The sequence below is a fragment of the Dermacentor andersoni genome, chromosome 2, assembly GCF_023375885.2.
Source record: "Dermacentor andersoni chromosome 2, qqDerAnde1_hic_scaffold, whole genome shotgun sequence".
Lineage (NCBI taxonomy): Eukaryota > Metazoa > Arthropoda > Arachnida > Ixodida > Ixodidae > Dermacentor > Dermacentor andersoni.
The window spans coordinates 82,046-91,819 of NC_092815.1; the positions used below are offsets into that span (position 1 = coordinate 82,046).

At 45.7% G+C, this 9,774-nt stretch overlaps 1 long non-coding RNA gene across 1 annotated transcript; it reads right to left on the reverse strand.

Annotated features, from left to right (window-relative positions):
• Positions 1–4,456: 4,456 nt before the first annotated feature.
• Positions 4,457–7,831, reverse strand: LOC129387901 (uncharacterized). Its single transcript, XR_008615052.1, has 2 exons — positions 7,581–7,831; positions 4,457–5,313 (listed from the first exon to the last, which is right to left on the reverse strand). It is a non-coding gene; the product is annotated as an uncharacterized lncRNA (long non-coding RNA).
• Between the last annotated feature and the right edge of the window lie 1,943 nt (positions 7,832–9,774).

Consider the following 9,774-nt stretch of genomic DNA (forward strand, 5'->3'; position numbering starts at 1 on the left):
AATAGTATGGCCCCGCGAACATGTTCCCCATGGTCACATAGTCGCGTTCCATTTTTATTCACGCTGCTTTCTCGAAGGCAAGCATTTTAAAGTTTTAATGTCAATACGGCAGTGAACGTGCGCCGCCGAAAGCTTGCTTGTTCGCAGAAGAGATGCATGACGGAATGATGGTGCAGATTTAGCGTGTCGTCGGCATCAAGACAGTGCACTGCCGCCGAGGGAAGGAAGATAACGAAAGTGAACAGCTTGGTAGCTGCTCACGGAACCGTGCCGATGGTGGCGGTGCCATCATGACAAAATCTGAGGCGGCGATATTGACGGCTTTTTTTTTACAACGAAGTCGTTAAGAGTATGCTTTAACTCGGGCCCAACTCCGACGTGGCCTATTCACATAAATGTAAAATGCCGAAACGACTTTCTGAGATAACCCCTGGGCCGATTTTAATAAATTTTGCTGGATTCGGGAGAGAAAGGTAAATTCTAGTGACTATTGGAAGCGGAATTTCTATTTAGGGCTTGAATTCTGGTAAAGGATTTTCAAAAATTCGAAAGTGCGAAAAATACAGAAGCACGAAGTTTACAAATTAATAACTCCGCATCAAGAACTGATATCGCGGTTATGTAAACAGAATCCTTTAGACAATTCAAAGCGGACAAATCCAATATGCCGATTTATATCTTACGTGAAGTCGTTACGTTGTGAACAAGGGTTGTGGAAAAGCTGTATTTCCACATTACTAATTTTTTTTAGATTCATGCGTAATATATCAATTTTGTCCGCTTTAGATATGCTGTTAGATGCAATGTACAGAATTGTGATATCAGTTTTGATTGCCGAAAGACAGAGTTGCAAAGTTGGTTTCGTTTTCTGAAAATTTGTGATTTTTGCCAATTTTGAATAAACAAATGATGACCTAAATAAAACATTCTAAACCAACAGTCACTAGATTTTAATTATTTCTTCTAAGTGCAACAAACCTTGTAAAATTTGATGCAGTGGTTGTGGATTAAAACGAATTCTCCTTTTACATGTATTTATATAGGACCACCAGAGCTAAAGGTTCCTCTTAAGGGCTACTTTCCCCACTATCGCGTCCACGTATAGAGCAAAATCCCGAAGATAGCGTAATACCGGCCTCACCCGCAGCAGAGGTGCAGCAAGCGTTCAGCTCTCGCCATACGTGGGCTGATCCCGAATGTAACGCCATGCCAGGCCGACCAGCGGCGGAGGTGAAGCAGGCATTAAGCACTCCCCATACGTGGGCCGATCCCGAAGACAGTGCAACGCGGTGCCGACATACGGCGGAGGTGCAGTTCGCCATTAAGGGGCCCACATACACAGCTTTGCTGGTCATCTTTCTTCACAGAGTGGGAGGGCACTGAGATTTTTTACTTAGCAAACATCAGGTCATCGACGGCGAAACCAGGGACACTAAAGCCGTCCTCGGGCTCCACCTAGAAAGCGCCTTCGACAAGGTTACGCACTCTGCCATCCGCGCGCAGGTATCGCGTCTAAACCTAGGCGAGAGGTCGTACGAATATTTCAAAGGCTTCCTCACCGGCAGATGGCGGAGCTCAGACCTGGCGACCTGAAGACGGACGAGAAGACATTAGGGAGCCAGGGCACTTCCCAAGGCTCCGTCATCTCACCCATGCTATTTAATCTTGTTATGATTCAAGTTGCCAAAAGACTATGCCAGCTTGAAGGACTGAAGCACACGATATACGCGGACGACATTACGCTGTGGGTGGACGGGGGCAGTGATGCCTGCACAAAATCCACGCCACAGACGGCAGTCGACACGGTCGAAGAAAGCTTGGGAGGTACGGGACTGCGTTGCTCCCCAAGTAAGTTGGAGCTCCTGCTTTACTAACCGATCAAAACGCACAGAATCAAGAAGCAAAGGAAACACGAAATGATCAAGATCCGCACCAGGGATGGTAACACAATACCGACGGTCAGCAAGATCCGAGTCCTGGGCATGACGATCGAAGCGCTCGGCAGGAACGGAGACACCATCACCCGCATCATGGGTAAGGCGTCCAATGCCAGCAGACTGCTCAAGCGCGTTACCACCAAGAAGGGAGTCATGAAGGAGGAAAACTTCATCAGGCTTATACACCCCTTCGTAGTCTGCCAGTGTACGTGGCAGCCTTCCACAAGTGGGTGAAAAGCGAAAAGAACAAGCTAGACATCCTAATCCGGAGGGCTTACAAGACACCCATCGGTCTACCTGAAACTACCAACACGAAACGTCTCCTCCAGCTGGGCATACACAACACGCTCGACGAGATCGTCGAAGCGCAAAGAGCCGCTCAGTTTGAAAGATTGTCATCAACAAAGGCCGGCAGAAAGATCCTGTGCAGTCTAGGCATCGGTTATCACGAACAGCAGGGACCAAAATGCCCCGTCCCCGACCACGTACGATGAAACGTGCGGGTTGACCCCTTGCCGAAGAACATGCACCCGGAATTCAACGAAGGCAGAAGACGCGCTATAGCCAAGGCACTGACGGACCTGCACGCGGAAGACACCGGTGCCAGATACGTGGATGCAGCCGAATATGCCGGCCGCAACTGCTTCGCGATCGCAGTGGTAGACTCCGTGCGGGCGACTGCCAGCACATCGAGCAAGCAAGTGGAGGAAGCAGAAGAAATAGCCATCGCCCTGGCCATCGTAGCCCGAGAATGCGACATGATCCTCAGCGACTTCAGACAGGCGGTGAAGAACTACGCCAAAGGAAGAATTGCCCCAATGTCGGCACGCGTCCTGCGCCGAAAGGCATACCGCGACAAGAGGACTCGAATCAAGTGGTTCCCGGAGCACGCAGGACAAGCGTCGGAGAAGCATGCCAATCGCAACGAAACGACACACGCCCGTGCGCGAGGATTAACCGACCGCGCCCAAGGCAATGGCTGCCCGCTGTGTTTCAGCGCCAAAGACCGGATGACCACCTATAACGAACTGACCAAGGCTTTCGGCTGGACCGTAGACTTCTGCCGCCGCCCTGCAAAGGGCTGAGCAGGTCGCAGGCCGTGCTGTTCAGGTAACTACAAACGAGAACACTTCCAAGCCCGGCGCTATTGCATAGGATGTACCCAGAATCGCACCCCCATGACAAGTGCAGAGCGTGCTGCAGGGAGAAGGCCACATTCGAGCGCATGCTATGGGATTGCTCCAAACAGCCAAGCCAAGCTAACTCAGGGCATATACCACCGCAGCTTGAGGAAGCAACGTGGAGCGAAGACCAAGAAAAACAACTACAGGCCGTCCAGCAGGTCATCGAGGCGATGGCTACACCCTTAGCTGGGTAACCCTTAGTATAGGTGCACAAATTCGCATTTATAAGGTACATTGTAACTAATATATTATAAGTTACATTGTAACTAATACAAAATATAAGGTACATTGTTACCCTTGAAAAATATGCAGCTTTAGAGGTTACGCTGTAGTCCTTTATTTTCTTAAAGGAAAATGTAACCTCTAAGGATGTGTTAAATTTAGGGGTTACTTCAGTAACTTATACGGATATTTTCTTCTTGATTGCATTCTATTTTTATAGCCAAACTAGAAAATTTGCACTGTTCCACTAAAAGATATTGCCATATCGAATTGGGGCGATATTGTCATGCCTGCCAGCTGGCTATGTTCTCACCTCAGATTATAGTTATGCTGGTGTTTAAACTGTGGGACTATAAAAGAAGAGACTTTCACTGTCAATGCATTTCATTAAAGCTTTAAAGAGAGCATATAATTTGCTCGGGTTGGTATCGACCCAAACATTTTTCTTTCAGTCCCATAATTCAAACTTCTACATGACAATCTGTGGCGAGAAGAAATCAGAGGCAACTGACAGGCATCACAATGTTGGCCCCATTCGAGATGCACAACATTTTCAATCATGACGCCATGGTAGATTTTATAGATTAGCTATAACAATACAGCGCAATCACAATAAAGACATCTGAATAAATAGCCGAAGTAACCCCTAAATTTAACATAGCCTTTGGGGGTCAGTTCCTGCTTGACTGCCAATATAACTTAGCTGTAAGTTTCTAACATATACTGCCTCTGAGTTAATGTCCCTCTAAAATATGTGGAAGCCAAAAATACCTTCAGTTCCTAGAGTTTTACATACTTGTGCAGAAAAGCCACTATTTATTAAAAATCCATCTTCCAAAGGCACAAAATTACTTGAAGTACACTCAATGAAGAAAAACACTTGGGGAAGCGACATATGCATGAGTATTGTAGATTGGCCATAATAATTTAGTTAAGGTGAGCAAAAGCATACTGCAAAGCGCTGCTGGCAATAATATTGTGACAATGAGTTGTTTTAATGTAGCTGAAGGCAATGTCATTATTTCACTTCCTAACTATGCACCTAGCCTTTGTAATAAGCTGTTCCGTTTAATATTCTGTGAATGTTCTCGAAAAATAAGTTGGAGTACTCTCTCAGGTACGAAATTCTTTATTACAAGTTTATTGTTCAACAAGGTCTGATACAAAAATACCATCCATGAGACCTCCCATATACAGTCATTGAAGCACAACTGTGTGAAATGACAAACATCAAAATTGATGCTATTTAATAACTGCAATACTAGATTTCTGCACAGGCACAGAGATATATACTGATCTGCTCATTGAGCAAAGGGCAAATAGAGTGCATTACATTTTGCAAAACAACCATCTACGTGGGTGAGTTAAATGCTTAAGCTATGTTTATAAGAAATTCTGAGGCCTATGAATACACAAATGAAATAAAATGAACCAGCCTTCACCACAAGGGAGAGGAACAAATGACTAGAGCAAGTAAATGCACTGCTTGTGACTAGAAGTAAACAATGTATGACGTGAAAAAAACAGCTGCTTATGGTGTAAGCCTCTCCCACCTTTGGAGCTAACCAACCGCATTGAAGTAAATCACAAACTATGTTGTTTTTTTTTCTTTCACTTCAGAGTTGGTGAAAAACACGGAAAGCAGCGCGAACAGCACTACTCCCTAGATTACATTTTTACTGCTTAGGAGCGCAAAGAGACGTTTCAGACGGGCAGAAAGCAGTCCTGTCACTAGCTTGTCTCCTGGCAGCACAATCTTTTTGCACGAGAGCAAGCATTTGGTAAAATGCAAATGGATATTCTAGGTTCTTAACATAATATGCCAAAAGGCAAAAAATAAGTGCCCGTTGTATTTCAGACGTGGAGACAGTGATGACTTCGGCTTGGCTGCCAGCAAAAATACATATCTTGTCAGGAGCGCTGTAAATGTGAGGTGCTGTTACTTGGAGCTCATCAGCTGGCAATGCCATCTATAAAAAGAAATTAAAGATGACATAAACCACTGCCCGAAATTTATTTATGTAGCTTAGAGCACGGCATGCATGTCGCATTTTCCCACATAATAAAACAAAGAGATGTACGAACAAGGGCAAAAGGAGAGAAGTCAGCTAGGAAAGCTGGCACTAGTAAACCGGGCAGGTGTGTTACTCACAGTCAACATGGATTGACTGTGCCTTAGTAGTTTGGATTTCCTAACTCACTGAAAACAACTAACGCTCAAAACTCGCATCTCTAGCCTAGTGTAGGTTGAGCCAGTTCCCCTGCGTTGTTTTCTTTATTGTTCGCATCTCTTACCAAAGTTTTCGTGGAAGAAATATCTCCACAAAAAGAATGAATAAATTGCCCTCCTATCAGTTTAAAAAATTTTATTCAGCCCAGGATATAAGCAGAACTTATTTATCGTCTGACATCTGTAGCCCATTATTTTAATGCTCGTAAATGAAAGGCAAGAAGAGGTCGCACAACAAGCAAGACAATGCACAAGATCTTCTCCCACGGCATAGATGTAAACCACATATCGGCACCATCAATGGCATATTAACCATATATATATATATATATATATATATATATATATATATATATATATATATATATATATATATATATATATATATATATATGTATGTATGTATGTATATCGGGCTGGTACTGGTAGTATAGAAAAGAAAAAAGATGGTACGCCACACACTGTTATTGTACAGTACATTTTCCGAACGTTTCGCTTTGACAAAGGCTAGTCCACCAGTCAAAATGTACGTCGCACTTTTTTTTTCTTTATACGCACTCATGTTCACTATACTGACGTCACTACATATAAACGATCTGTCCAGACCAACTTGCAAGAAAACCTAAGCAACAACTATTACTATTAGAGCCAATTAGATCAATTTCGTTTTATACACATTAGGACACATGATTGTATATGAAAGCTGATGAGAATCGTCGTAAAAAAGCAGGGCTGTTCAAGCAGCAGTACTTTCATATCGAATTCAAATATAATAGAAAGATGAGCCCTGAATATAGAATCAAATCCATTATATATGCATGAACTAAAGTACAGTGCGTAAATTGAGATTTTCTGTCATTTGGTTTCAAAGTTGTTGCAGTTGTCAGGATGACAAGCAACTTCAGAGAGAGGCACTAACTCAAATTCCTTTCATTTCTCAGGTCACCTGCACTGTACCACCATACCTCAGCTTATTCTGGAATATTGCGGTCACTTTGGTCTACATCTGCATTCTTTTCAGCAAAGATGCATCCCAACGACACCACACTAGCGGTAAATATCCAGAACGGCAAACCGGCCTCCAGTGACGTAGAACGTCTACCGCGCGAGAGGTGTCTAATGTAGACGGAAATTCGGCCGGCGCACCGCCCACCGCCAAAGCCACCTTGCCGCCTCACGTCCGACGGGCCAATCGAGGACCGCGAAGCTGCGCGCCTCCGCCACCGGCAACGCAAACATCGGCTGCAGCTTCTGTTCCACGCAAATCCCCGCAAAATAATTTCCACTACATAAAGTGATGCGTACATTGTACATGTTACGCAAAACAATATCCACTGTCAAACGTTAAACACGAACGAGAGCACGGATGCCTGTCCAGCTCCGCTGCACTGCATGGCTCCCGACGGCAGACGACGGGCGCGGCTGTGCTCGCATCACTGCCAACGGCGCCGCTAATATTAGCGTATTTTCTGCATTGTGTATAATCATTGCGAAGAGCGACAGCAACGGTATGAAATATTGCGGCTTGTGGGCGTTGATGATTCATTCCGAAGCGCCATAAGCCTTCGCTTCAACGTGAACCGGAAAAGGCCTAGCGACGATATCGGCGCCGCCGATATCGATGAGGGGCGGTAAGGCTGCCGACGTTGCCAGAACGACCACTCCTCGGTCGCTACTTCGCTGTACGGATGCGACACAAATGGGTCCCGGCAACATCATATTATCACATCCTATCTACGGCAAGTAAATCTCGCCGTTCGCGAGGAAAGCCGCCGTCGAACGGCGGCCCGCGAACGGCGCGCGGCGGCCTGCCGTGCCGGTAACGTGGACGTGTGTCGTTTTTGAGCGTGGAAGAAACACGGATGCATTTCCGCGCATATCGCTGCTTACCCCTTTGCTTTCTCTCTCTCTTTTTTTTCTGCACTTCCCTGACCTATAATGAAAGAAAAGCTGCAGCCTAGCTATATGCTGAATACAGACAAACCAGTACAATGCAAGTACACTTACCAAGTTCGTCTATTTTCCCATGCGATCCGGGGCTGTCGTCGCAGTAGTCACAGCGAAGGTTCGCCGAAATGAGGACACTGAAGCGCTCACAGTCACAAAATGGCTCTTTGCAGCGGCCGCGCATTATCCCAAACAAGTCTCTGTTCGTCACTGCCATTGCCACTGACAAAATTGGCGCCGAGACTATAGCAACAAAACACACATACACAACTCACAACGCCATGTTTTAAACTACTTCCCGTCATGCAATGCTAAAAATATATACGGAAACGCGGAGAGATGACATAAGAACATGGCCGCTGCTTCTGTACTGAAGTACAGTAACTGAAGCACGATTCGGACATTCTGATCCGGCTGCACATATTCAAACGAAAACATGTTCGTTGAGAGTAAAACGAAAACACAAACTTATGGACATAGTGCGCTCTTGGAAACAATGCTGCTGCATTGAACAGAATTATTCTTTATAGCTAGCATGGTGGTAGAACTTCAGCCAACTGTACTTTTCATCTGTCTACACGGCTCCGTGGTAATGGAGTGGCTGTATGCGGCTTTTCCGTGCTGGGTTTGCTGCGCTGACATGCATTGGCGCGTTGCATCAATCGTGTTGCTGCTGTACAATATAGGGAAATGTGGCGTGTTGCAGACGTTGACTCGTACCGTTGCTGAGTGCACAAAAAATAATGGGAGAAACGTGCCAAGCGTTTTAATGATTGCATTTTGTTTGCTCCGAATTCGCACCTCGGCTGCAGAGATTCTTTGCTAAAATGCTCATTTAATATATCTTCCGTTGGGGCAACACTCATTAATTTCTTTGGACGCTTTCTAGGCAACGACGCATTGCGCTGGATGGCTGTAATATGAGGAAAATGTTCGTACATCAGTCTGCGATTGAGCTTGCTCCATGAATGCACCCAACCAAATTCGCACTGAGTAAACACGGCAAAAGGCCCTTCCAGGTTCCTACCATATAATAATAATAACCATGCTTCTTTTTTCTCGCCTCATGAAGAAGGCAGAAGTGCGAGAGGAGCATTATTTTAAGATGTTATAAGCTAAACGTATGTCAAAAGGGCTCCCCAATCCGTGAATGTGAGACCCATAAGAAACAACAAAAACACTTGCGGCGGCATGTGTCGGCAGCGGCATGCGACGGCAACGAGATAGATTTCTGCAGGACACATGTAGGGTCTGTGAAAAGCGCTAATTGTATATAATATTTGCTCAGTCGATGGTTGTACTTCCGGCAAGAATCGTCATTAGTCTTGCAGAGCGTTCTTTTCCCGTGGCCTACTTCCGATATGCGGCTCTGCCGGTTCGATGAGTAATTTGCTCTCAGTCAAAATTTGCGACTGAACACCCGCACAAGTGCTCATCAAGTGGATCAACCATGTGTGCACGCAGGTAACTTATCCTTCGCTTTGTTAATGTGTAAATTGCGAACTTCCCCTCCCTATATAATGTCTGCGTGGGGTCTCGGTTAAAGGTTACTAAAATTCTATAGGTTACAATATAGAGGTTACATGCTGGCAGCAGATCAATGTAACTAATAAGCAGCACCCGTCTCACTCAGTTTCGTCATTGTAACCCTTAGCATGAGCAATATAATGAAAACATCAAAAGGACGGGCGAAGTAACCGTTATTTTATTCGTTACTCACGTTTATAGGTATACTTATAGGTTACCAAGATTAGAGTGTAGGCAGGAGCCTGGCGAGCCGGCAACGGCGAGCGGGGATCCTCGCAGAGCACCCGCTGTAAGAGTTGGCAGTCGTAGCTGTAGGGAGGACCTTGTGGCGACAGGACTAGGCGAGCAGGATTTATTTACCATTTTAAGCAAGATACATTGACAGTTTAGCGCGACTCCCATATGGAGCCCGCAAGACTATCATACAGCAAACAGCTTACGAGCACACAGCTCACTAGTACATTTCTAGCATGACAACGAGCACTCACCTCCCGACGACGAGCACGCTCTAGCAGCCGGTAAACGCTGCTTATAAGCTCTCCGCTCGACGTCATAGTTCGACGTCATCGTTCGACGTCACCGTTCGACGTCACCGTTCGACGTCACCGTTCGATGTCCCCGTGGACCAGCCCTTCTGGCGGAGGGCTCACAAACACGTGCCGCACACACGCACAGGGGAAAAGGGTCCGGAGCCGACGTCAGAGGGCTTCGTAGAACTCTGCTTTGT